Source organism: Vespula vulgaris, chromosome 17, assembly GCF_905475345.1.
Source record: "Vespula vulgaris chromosome 17, iyVesVulg1.1, whole genome shotgun sequence".
In the NCBI taxonomy this organism is placed as follows: domain Eukaryota; kingdom Metazoa; phylum Arthropoda; class Insecta; order Hymenoptera; family Vespidae; genus Vespula; species Vespula vulgaris.
Window position 1 is genome coordinate 174,450 of NC_066602.1, and position 9,808 is coordinate 184,257.

At 30.6% G+C, this 9,808-nt stretch overlaps 2 long non-coding RNA genes across 3 annotated transcripts; one reads left to right on the forward strand and one right to left on the reverse strand.

Annotated features, from left to right (window-relative positions):
* Positions 1 to 862: 862 nt before the first annotated feature.
* On the forward strand, positions 863 to 3,841 carry LOC127070076 (uncharacterized). The gene is made up of 2 exons (XR_007783964.1): positions 863 to 1,311; positions 1,387 to 3,841. It is a non-coding gene; the product is annotated as an uncharacterized LOC127070076 (long non-coding RNA).
* On the reverse strand, positions 3,050 to 6,683 carry LOC127070084 (uncharacterized). Of its 2 annotated transcripts, XR_007783992.1 has the most exons (6): positions 6,509 to 6,683; positions 6,060 to 6,072; positions 5,044 to 5,100; positions 4,347 to 4,471; positions 3,536 to 3,588; positions 3,050 to 3,448 (listed from the first exon to the last, which is right to left on the reverse strand). It is a non-coding gene; the product is annotated as an uncharacterized LOC127070084 (long non-coding RNA). The 2 variants fall into 2 exon arrangements; XR_007783993.1 differs by lacking the exon at positions 6,060 to 6,072 and having other exon boundaries at positions 6,509 to 6,681.
* Positions 6,684 to 9,808: the final 3,125 nt, after the last annotated feature.

Below are 9,808 nucleotides of genomic sequence, written 5' to 3' on the forward strand. Positions count from 1 at the left end.
ACTCAATCAAAACTTTCTAATTTGCGGTCGAAAGAGCCGAATGGGTCCAGAGAGGGTATGAGTGGGGGAAAACAAATTTGTTGACCAATCCCTCTTAATTCGTGGTACTTTTATTTTTTCCTTTGTATTAGCATATGAAATAATTCACATTGCGTGACTGCATATCGTAAAAAACCCTTTTACTTCGTTTTACTAATTGCTCTCTACCAAGGATTAATATTAAATGAAGAGAAATTAATTTTGTTGGTGACATTTTCTCCTAATAAAAGTATCTCGTGATTATACACATCTCAATTTCCATTCATTTCCAACATTTTTAATTTCCATCTGTCAAAAGTCGTCCAAAAGTGTCTTTTACAATATTTTTTTTTCTCTTTTTTTCATTTCGTCCTTAAAACTTTTCAGTTTTTCGATAGAGTTCATAACAGTGACGTATTACTTTATGTTATAGATCGAATTTTAAAAAATGGAAAAATAGTATATATGCATATATTTCATGCAAGGAGAGCATACATTGAATTACATTTTCGGTCGTTAATATATTGTATTATCAGAGTTTATCAATGTCTTCGAAAACTTTTCTAGTGCTTTTAGAGTATACTATAAATCAACGCGTTGGAATCAATAGTACGGCATTTCCTTTTGAAACAGCGTCCTTGTCTCGAATTTACCGTAATATCTTTTTCTATACCGTGTTCGTCAGGTGATCGTTAATATCCAAAAAGGGAAATGGGAAAACAACATTTTTAATGGTCATGACGACGAATCTATTCGAGTGCCATATATATTGCCTTTCAAAACTACGTTCGAAGGGTGGTACGAGGCTAGGGAATATATCCTTCCAAAGGATCTAAAGGTAAGCTTTATAAGAGGATATAATCGATTACGTCCCGAAAGGTGTGTCGAAGGGTCGTCCGACGGTGGACACGAATCGGGGATTATAGAGGAATATTTGCTATAACGAGAGAATATTTCTTCGTAGAAAACAATATTTCATCGCGGAATCTGTATGGGGTGTATGTTGTCCCACCCTCAAGAGAATTCAGCGCAGTTCAGATGGGAGAATGAAAATCAATAATAACGTTGACGGTGTTCTTGGATATTGAACTAATATCAAATTGGATAGTTCTTAATTAGAAAATTATATACACCATAGTCATATTTATTGCGATACCATGGGTGAGATTAGGAACAATAAGGAAAATCTTTGGGCGATTAACATTGAAACCGAAATAAAGGATCTGCGAATCAATATTCTAGAAGAAGAGGAAGAAGGAGGAGGTACAGGAGATGAAAGAGTGGAAACTGAAGGTAAAGATTACGAGTTCACGCTCGTTTACGATTTAATCGACGATAGATTTAATCTTAACGCTGATCATTCCACAGGTAAATTTTATTTAATCAAGTCCATGTTGGACTCTGGCCGAATATTGATTTTGCGTATCTCGTTTTGATTTCGAAAATTCCTAACACGGTGTATCGTAAGAACGAACTTGAATGGATCGTCGAGACCTATCGGGAATAATAATAATATGGAAATAATAAAGAATACTATCGAGAATAGAACCGATTATGAGAGTCGAAAATGTATTCATGGATTGAAGAATGAGCAGAAAAAAAATCGAAATGAAACTAAGGTATGTTTAACTCTCAAAATGATTAAACCTGCAGAGACGATCAAAACATTTACCAATTTCCGAAATAATAATGAATACTTTTAAGTCATACGAGAAATGATAGTATCACGCTTACGTCATCGTGTTATCGTAATTATATACATCAATAATCATTCAATGTAATAAAAACAGAAGAAATGTTGAATTTATAAATCGTAATATTCATGAGATGTGCTTCAAAAATATTCACAATATATAATGTACGAATGGTAGAAATGTAGGAATTTCGATGTTTCTGTGTAGAGCGAATTCTCTTAATATGTACTGATTGGGATTTAATAATGTGCATGTACGCTCTCCCGTAGTTATCGTCAGTACGATTTATTATTACCTATTTCAATCTATGCGTATTCTTGTGAGCTCATTAATATAAGCTAATTCAAGTGGGCGGTAATGAGTGCTCGGTATTGCGAGCGTGTGTGCGTACGCCTCTTGTTTCGTTTGGTCGAAAATAAGAAAGGAATTTTTTCATTTGTCTTCTCTTCAGCAAAGCAAGCAGACAGTGAACGATACGATTAGTTATGTAATTCAATTAGCCGTTTATATGCATTCTTTAATTACCCGATTAGCTCTTTTGCAGTGCAATTGACCACGTCACTGATTTAATGCTTTTATAAGATGAATACACTTCCCTAAAAATTCTTTCTCGATAGGGAAACTTAAACAAATGATTCAATTCTACTTCTAGCCATCTAATATTTAGTATATTATGTTTCAAACCGATTAGTTTCTTGGAAAGTATTATATTTCTTAAATCGTTTATTTCTTATTACGTATAATGGAGTATAACTGCTATTTTATTATATTTCAATTAACACAATATTTTTATTTTGCGAATCCGTTATCCGAATGATGTTATTACTCGATGAGCGCACATATAACAAACATTTACGTAATACTTCGCCCAACATAGTAGCGATCTATTATATTGTTTTCTTGGTTTGTTATTCGACCAATCGATCGACATCGCTCAATGTGTAAGTTATAAATGTTAGTTAATAGAAAGATAATTTTTCTGTGAAATTGAAATTACCAGTTCTTCTAAATACGATATTCAAAATTCTACTTTCCCGGTAATGTCAACATTTTCTTCACAAACAATAAATAAATAAGAATTAGTAAATACCGACGAAAACTAAACACATAGAAAGTAGAAGGATAGAAAATATAAGTGTATGGAAAATGACGGATAAGGGATATTAACGGGAAAAAGAAACTCAAAAACTGTAAAGAATGATGAAAACGAAAAAAGATTTCTCCTTATCGGTATCGATAAAAATTATTTGTAACATTGTGATGAAATTACCGGGGATGACATAATATCTCATCAATTTATGAAAAATAGTGGGGAAGAAAATAGATAGAAGCGAAAATGTGATTTCATACTAGAATTTATTGTATACTTTTAAAGGGAATACAGTTTGTTTATTCAGTCGTTATTTGAGCCAACTTCTGAGAGATCGAGAAGAGAATGGCCCAGAAGAATAAATCAACAACCAATCAGTTATGATAATGAATTCTATATCATCTATATCGTTTTAAACAATATACACTCGACAAGATAAAAGATTTTTGAATTTTTTTGATCTCTGAATTCATTATTGTGCCAATTGCTTTTATATAGTTCTGTAAGACTAATAGAAGGGCCTATAACTATTTTCGCTAGATCTTCGTTACAATTCTTTAATCAGCTTAACGATAAAAATTTTTCTTCATGTTTCCCTCATCTTTTCATTATTCTTTCATAATTCTTCTCACACGGCAGACGGAATCTACAAATATATACACAAATACATATATTCATATCTATATACACATATATATCTTACTGTATACTAAAATCCAATACATTTACATACTTGTTTATTCGCATATTTGTCTACGTGTTGATAAAGTATATGTATCTGAACATCTGTAAGCATATAAAAATAAAGTATGATTAATAAAATGTAATAAAAATGAAATAAAAATGAAAATTAAATTAAAGGGAAACTTGGAAAATAAATTGAACTAATAAAAAAGATGTCATTAAGAAAGAAGCAAAATATGTATCGGGAAAGTGTACCAAATAATATCGACTCCATACTTTCATATATCTACGCAATACAGATAAATGTAAACTTGACTGTTAATAAATGTGTGCTTTTCCCTTAATTTAAAAAAAATTTATTTAACTTATTATTTACGAGAAAATCAAAAAATCCCTTCGTAAACAATACTATGGAAAAATCATATATTATATAAGTAAATGAAAATAATACTTTAAAGAAACGTAAATAAGTGAAAAAAAATTGAAATTAAAAAAAAACAATATTAAAGAAAAAAGCAACCAAATATGTATTCGGAAAGTGTTGAAGATTACAAAATATTTAAGAAATGGAACGATTTCATATAAGATTAACTAATAAGATTTTCACATGACTTACGAATTCAATATGCTCTGATACTCTGCCCCTTATTTTTTCCCGAACTAATTAATTACAGAAAGAATTTATGACAAAGTAAGAATAAACACAAAATGATGTATCAGAATTGATTCAAAACTTATCATGGATATCGTAGAAAATTATATGTAATAGAATTTTGATTTCTTTTGCAAGAAATTTATTCGTCGCTGTATATAAATTCATATAAATCAAATATCACCATATAATATGTTATAATATATACCATATTTGCGAGACGAAATGCCGTGTTGCTGCTGATTAACGTACGAAATGGTAACTACGGAAGTACATATGGTAAATACGGAAAAATATCAAAATATATATCATTCGAGGCTTTTTATCCGTTTACTGAAAGAAAAAAGAATTTGTATCATTTTCCTTGCTCTTTAATAAATTGAAAATTATTATTACTATAGTAACGATTATAGCATTTCAACTTAGAAATAATATATAATCGGCAGATGAATTGTTTTCATGATCGTAATATTTAAACGATATTATATTCGCTTAAACATTACGAATATCGGAACGCGCGACGAATATAAGATAATTTTTAACTAAAATTTCAATAATTTATAATTTTGATTTTGGAATGGTTGCATCTGAGTTGCGTCGTTGCGTGTAATGCCAACAAAAATGAACTATTTATTCACTTTGACGATTGCCCTCTTTTTCTAAAAGTGAAAAATTCAAACTTAATGCTTCAGATAATTGTAAATTCATTTAAACTATATAGATGTACTAGGAGTTAAATAAACCATTGTTTAAGCAATAGTAAATTCCGTTAAACGTTACACGCTACGGAACACCTACGAAGCAACAAATAATTTTAATTTATTTTTTGCTAAACTTAAATTTTGAAATGGTGCTTGTTCGTTACGTGTAAAGTCGAAAAATGATTGATTTGTACGTTGTTTTACCGTGTCAGCTTTCCCTTGTACTGTGACGAATGAATATGAAATTTCTCTCGCTGCTGCCTGCAAAGAATGAAGAAACTTACATTCACGTATGTATATATAAGCAAATATATTATGTAGGTTTATCTGCAAACTGTTTGTAAACCAAATTTAATGAACTTATGACAAATTAAGAAAAATAGTTCTATCGCTCTCTATTAATATTTGTAATTAAGCAAATTATTATCATGAAAAGTTTTGAACATATCAAAGTGGATATTCGAATATCTTTTAATTACTCCTTCCGAATACATCGTTACAATTAAACGATTTTCGCATTACCATTAAGAAATATCTTGATCCTTAAAAAATTTTATTTTTTATTTTTATTTTTGTTAGAAATACTTCAGAATCTTCTGAAAATATTCAAAATGTTTAATTAATCTATCAGTATACTTTCTAAGCGTCCTAATTATTTATTTAAACATTTGAGTCAACATTCAGAATTTCATACTTAACAGAAAAAAATATCAGAACCTCGTTGAAACTTTCTGAATTGGATTTTCGTGTCATGCAAACGGAAGGTAGAATAATTAGAAAACGAAAACTACTAGATTCAATCACAAAACCAAACGATATCAGTTCGGTAACCGATATCTGTCTCTCGAAGACAAACTATTTGTCCGTTTGTTTTTCATTTCTCTTGTTATAATGGAATCGTGTATCACTATTCTAATTGCTTAACTGAAAAAAGTAGCTCAACTAGCATCAAGCAAGCAAATCAACCAGTATGTTGGACTCGTCAATGTATATTATTATCGGGATAGTAAACACAAAATAATATCGCGGAATTAGTAAACAGCAGTTGGCTATACGATTAAATGTATATACGATTAGCCGAATAAATCGTATAAATATCTAAACAGAAGTACCTTAATTCCAATAACCTTAATTAGATTTTCTCCTCCGATTAATATTATAAATATAGTGAAAAATAATATTAAAGAAATTAGTTTAGTACCCTTTATTAGTACTTGTACCTTGCATGAGTGCCTGTAAGAGAATAATTAACAATTAATATTGCATTGCGATTGATAGATCGAAACACAGTTTTATAATAACCCGGTAATTAAAAAAAAAGACTGTCAAATATTACCATTCCAAATATTTTACGAAGTTTTAATTCAAATAACTCCAATTATAATATTTCTTTGTTTAATATTATACAATAATATACCCAAGACAAATTGCACAGTGTAAAAGATAGTATAAAATAATAATAAAAAACTATACAAGTTTCTATAGTATATTATAAAACAATATATCGTAGTATTAAACACGAAATTATATAATATGGTCTATAATGTGGTATCTCTAATATAACTCAGAATTATACAGTTATCTACAGCATGGTACATACAGAAAAAAATCTTATGAAAATAAATCCTTGAGTTAATATTAGACGATATTATATAGAAATAATATTTACCTAACGAGTGGATCTTGTTTAAGAAGATGATTTCCATTATCGTGACAGATCAGTAACTTATATATTATTCTAGGTGTTTCCTCTTCTAGACCCCATAGAAACTTGCTCGACAGGCGACTCGATACGAAATGAACGAGTGTTTCAACTCCTGCGGATAGCTAGTAATCTGTTACAATTAGTCGAGCATGCGCTGTTATGTTCTACTCCCTCCTTTTCATATATTCGCGAGGGTAGCATTCCCGACTATCTCTTCACAATGTTACCAATAATTCTGGATCGATACTATGGTAAAGGGGAAATGTCTGCTTGTTTTCAACCTTCTTATACATTTTTGATTCGTTTTTCTGATTTCGATTTCCCCTATCGGTTATTCTCCATACCCTTATCGTTTTGATCACTTTCCTTTGTAAAAATCTAATTCTTTTCATTTTCTTACGGGAATAGAAATCTTTGTACGTATTTACTTATTCATATTTATTTATTTTTCCTATAGAGAACGATGACATTACCAAGAAAATAAAATTCAAATGACCATATTCAGAATAATAAGAACGAAAAATAATTCAAATTAATAAGAAATAAACGAGTGAATAAACACGATATTTCCTGAAGAACTAATCGGTATAGAACATGATATACGAAATATTGGATAACTAAAAAATAATTACATAATTTCTTAAGTTCTCCAATAGGAAGTAAATTTTTAGAAAAAAGAGGTCTTTCGTATGAAAGAACTAAATAAGTTGTGGTACTTTGACCTGCAGAAGCCTTGATTAAATATGCAGATAATTAAACGATGCAGCTAAATAGATAATTGATTTATACAGCTGATCATATCATCCAACCTGCTCTATGATTTCATAAGGGGAAGACAAATGAAAAAATACGTTTCCTATTTTCATAATCAGATGGGAGGTATACTAAATTCAACAGGACTGCATAACCATTCCTGCTCACTTGTCCACTTGTACACGGCGCACATAAGCGCGCACAAGAGTACACGTGCATGGAATGAGATAATAACAAATCGTTTAATATCAAGGTACTCGACGATAAGTATGGAAGAACGTAATACGCTTATGCATTTTCATTAAATCTCTTTCAGAACGTACTAACGAGAGAATTCTGGCTACGCAGCAAATAAATTCGTGGAAATTCGTATTTTTGTGCAAAACGTAAATGAAATATTATGAATATCGTTTAAGTACACGACGTGAATATTATGACATACAATTTAGAAAATTAATTCAACCTTTCTTCTACTTTTAATTTAATTGAATGTTTACTTAATTTAATCCGATGAAATCAAGATGGAAAGGTGACGTAAGCGTGGAATTAACATTTCTCGTGCGATTTAAAACTATTCATTATTATATCGAAAATCGGTGTATCCTTTGGTCGTCCCTACAGGTTTAATCATTTTGAAAGTTAAACCAACATTGGTTTCATTTCTATGTTTTCCGAGCTCATTCCTCAATCCATGAATAAACTTTCGAAACTAACATTCGTTTCTATTCTCGATATTATACTCTGTTATTTACATATTATTAATATTATTCCCGAAATCTCTCGATGATCCATTCGACTTCATCCTTACGATACGCCGTGTTAGGAACTTTCGAATTCAAATCGAGTTTTACAAAATCAATGTTCGGCCAGAGACCAACATCGGTTTGATTAGAACTAAATTTACCAGTGAAATTATCGTCGTCGAGATAAAATATAACGTCGATTCAATCGTAAACGAGGGTTTACTCATTATATTTACTCTCACCTTCAACTTCTTCATCTCTTGTACTTCCTTTTATTTCCTCTTTTTCTTCAACATTGATTCGCAGGACTTCTTTCTTGGAATCGCCCAACGATTTTCCTTACCGTCCCCAATTTCACCTATGGCATTGAAATATATTTTATTATGGTATATATAATTTTCTAATTGATATCGTAATTAACATTAATTCGATATCCAAGAACACTATCAACGTTATTATTGATCTTCATTTTCCCATCTCGACTGAGTTGAATCCTTCACAGAGCAGAAGAAGATGGAATCAAAAAAGATTCCGCGATGAAATCTTCTTTTCTACGAAGGAATGTTCCCTCATTAGAGCAGAAATTCTACTTTGACCGACGATCCATATGCACCATCGGACATCCGTATGAAGAACCTTTCTAAACGCAATCGAGTATATCCTCTTACTGAAGCTGCGTACCTTTCGATCCTTTGAAAGGATATATTCCCTGGCATTGAACCACTATTCGAACATAACTAAATAAAACAATACTATATCGATCTCGAGAAATGGCCATTGAAAATGTTGCGTTCCTATTTCTCTTTCTCGTTATTATCGATCACCTGACGAACACGATATAGAAGAAGGTATTACGGGTATGTTAGAGACAAGGACGATGTTTCAAAAGGAAATGTCTTTCTATTGATTCCAACACGTTGATTGATAATATTCTCTAGAAGCATTAGAAATGTTTTGAAAGAGGTACATAATCTTACATAATACAGTTAGATAATCATCGACCGATAACGTGTAATTCGATATGTGTTTTCCATGCATTAGGTATATGGATCTTTTTTTATCTCATTTTTCAAAATTAGTCCTGCAACATCAAACATCACGTCACTGTCCATGAACTGTAAAGAAAAACTGAAAATTTTGTAGGACCAAATGAAAAGAAAAAGATCGCAAAAGAAATATTTTTTGCGTAAAAAATGTTTTTCGTCCAAGTTTGATGAATGGGAATTAAAAATGTGTATAATAATGTTCGCGAGATACTTTTATTAGGAGAAAATATCATCGAAAAAATTAATTCCTTTTCATTTAATATTAACCCTTGGTAGGGAGCGATTAATAAAACGAAGCAGAAGCGTTTGTTACAATATGCTGCAATTCAATGTGGATTATTTTATACAGTAGTTAAAAGGAAAAAGTATAGTAGGTTGAATTAGATGGGATTGGTCGACAAATTCTTTTCTCCCCACTCATATACTTTTCTTTCTTTTCGGCTCTTTCGACCGCGGAATAGGAAATATCGATCGACTTACGTAAAGCGTATTCAAATGAAATACGTAAAAGGAAAGAATCTAAATTAATATAACGAAGAAAATAAATATAATAAATTATCTCAATCCATATTCCTTTGCAAATGTACAATAAAGAAAGGGAGGTTTTTGTTAACCTAAATGATAGAAAAAGAATTGAAGGTAATATTAGGAAACAAATTTACAAGCAGTATTTCTTGGTCGAAAGTAATACTTACCTGTAAATATTTATAAACATAAAAATA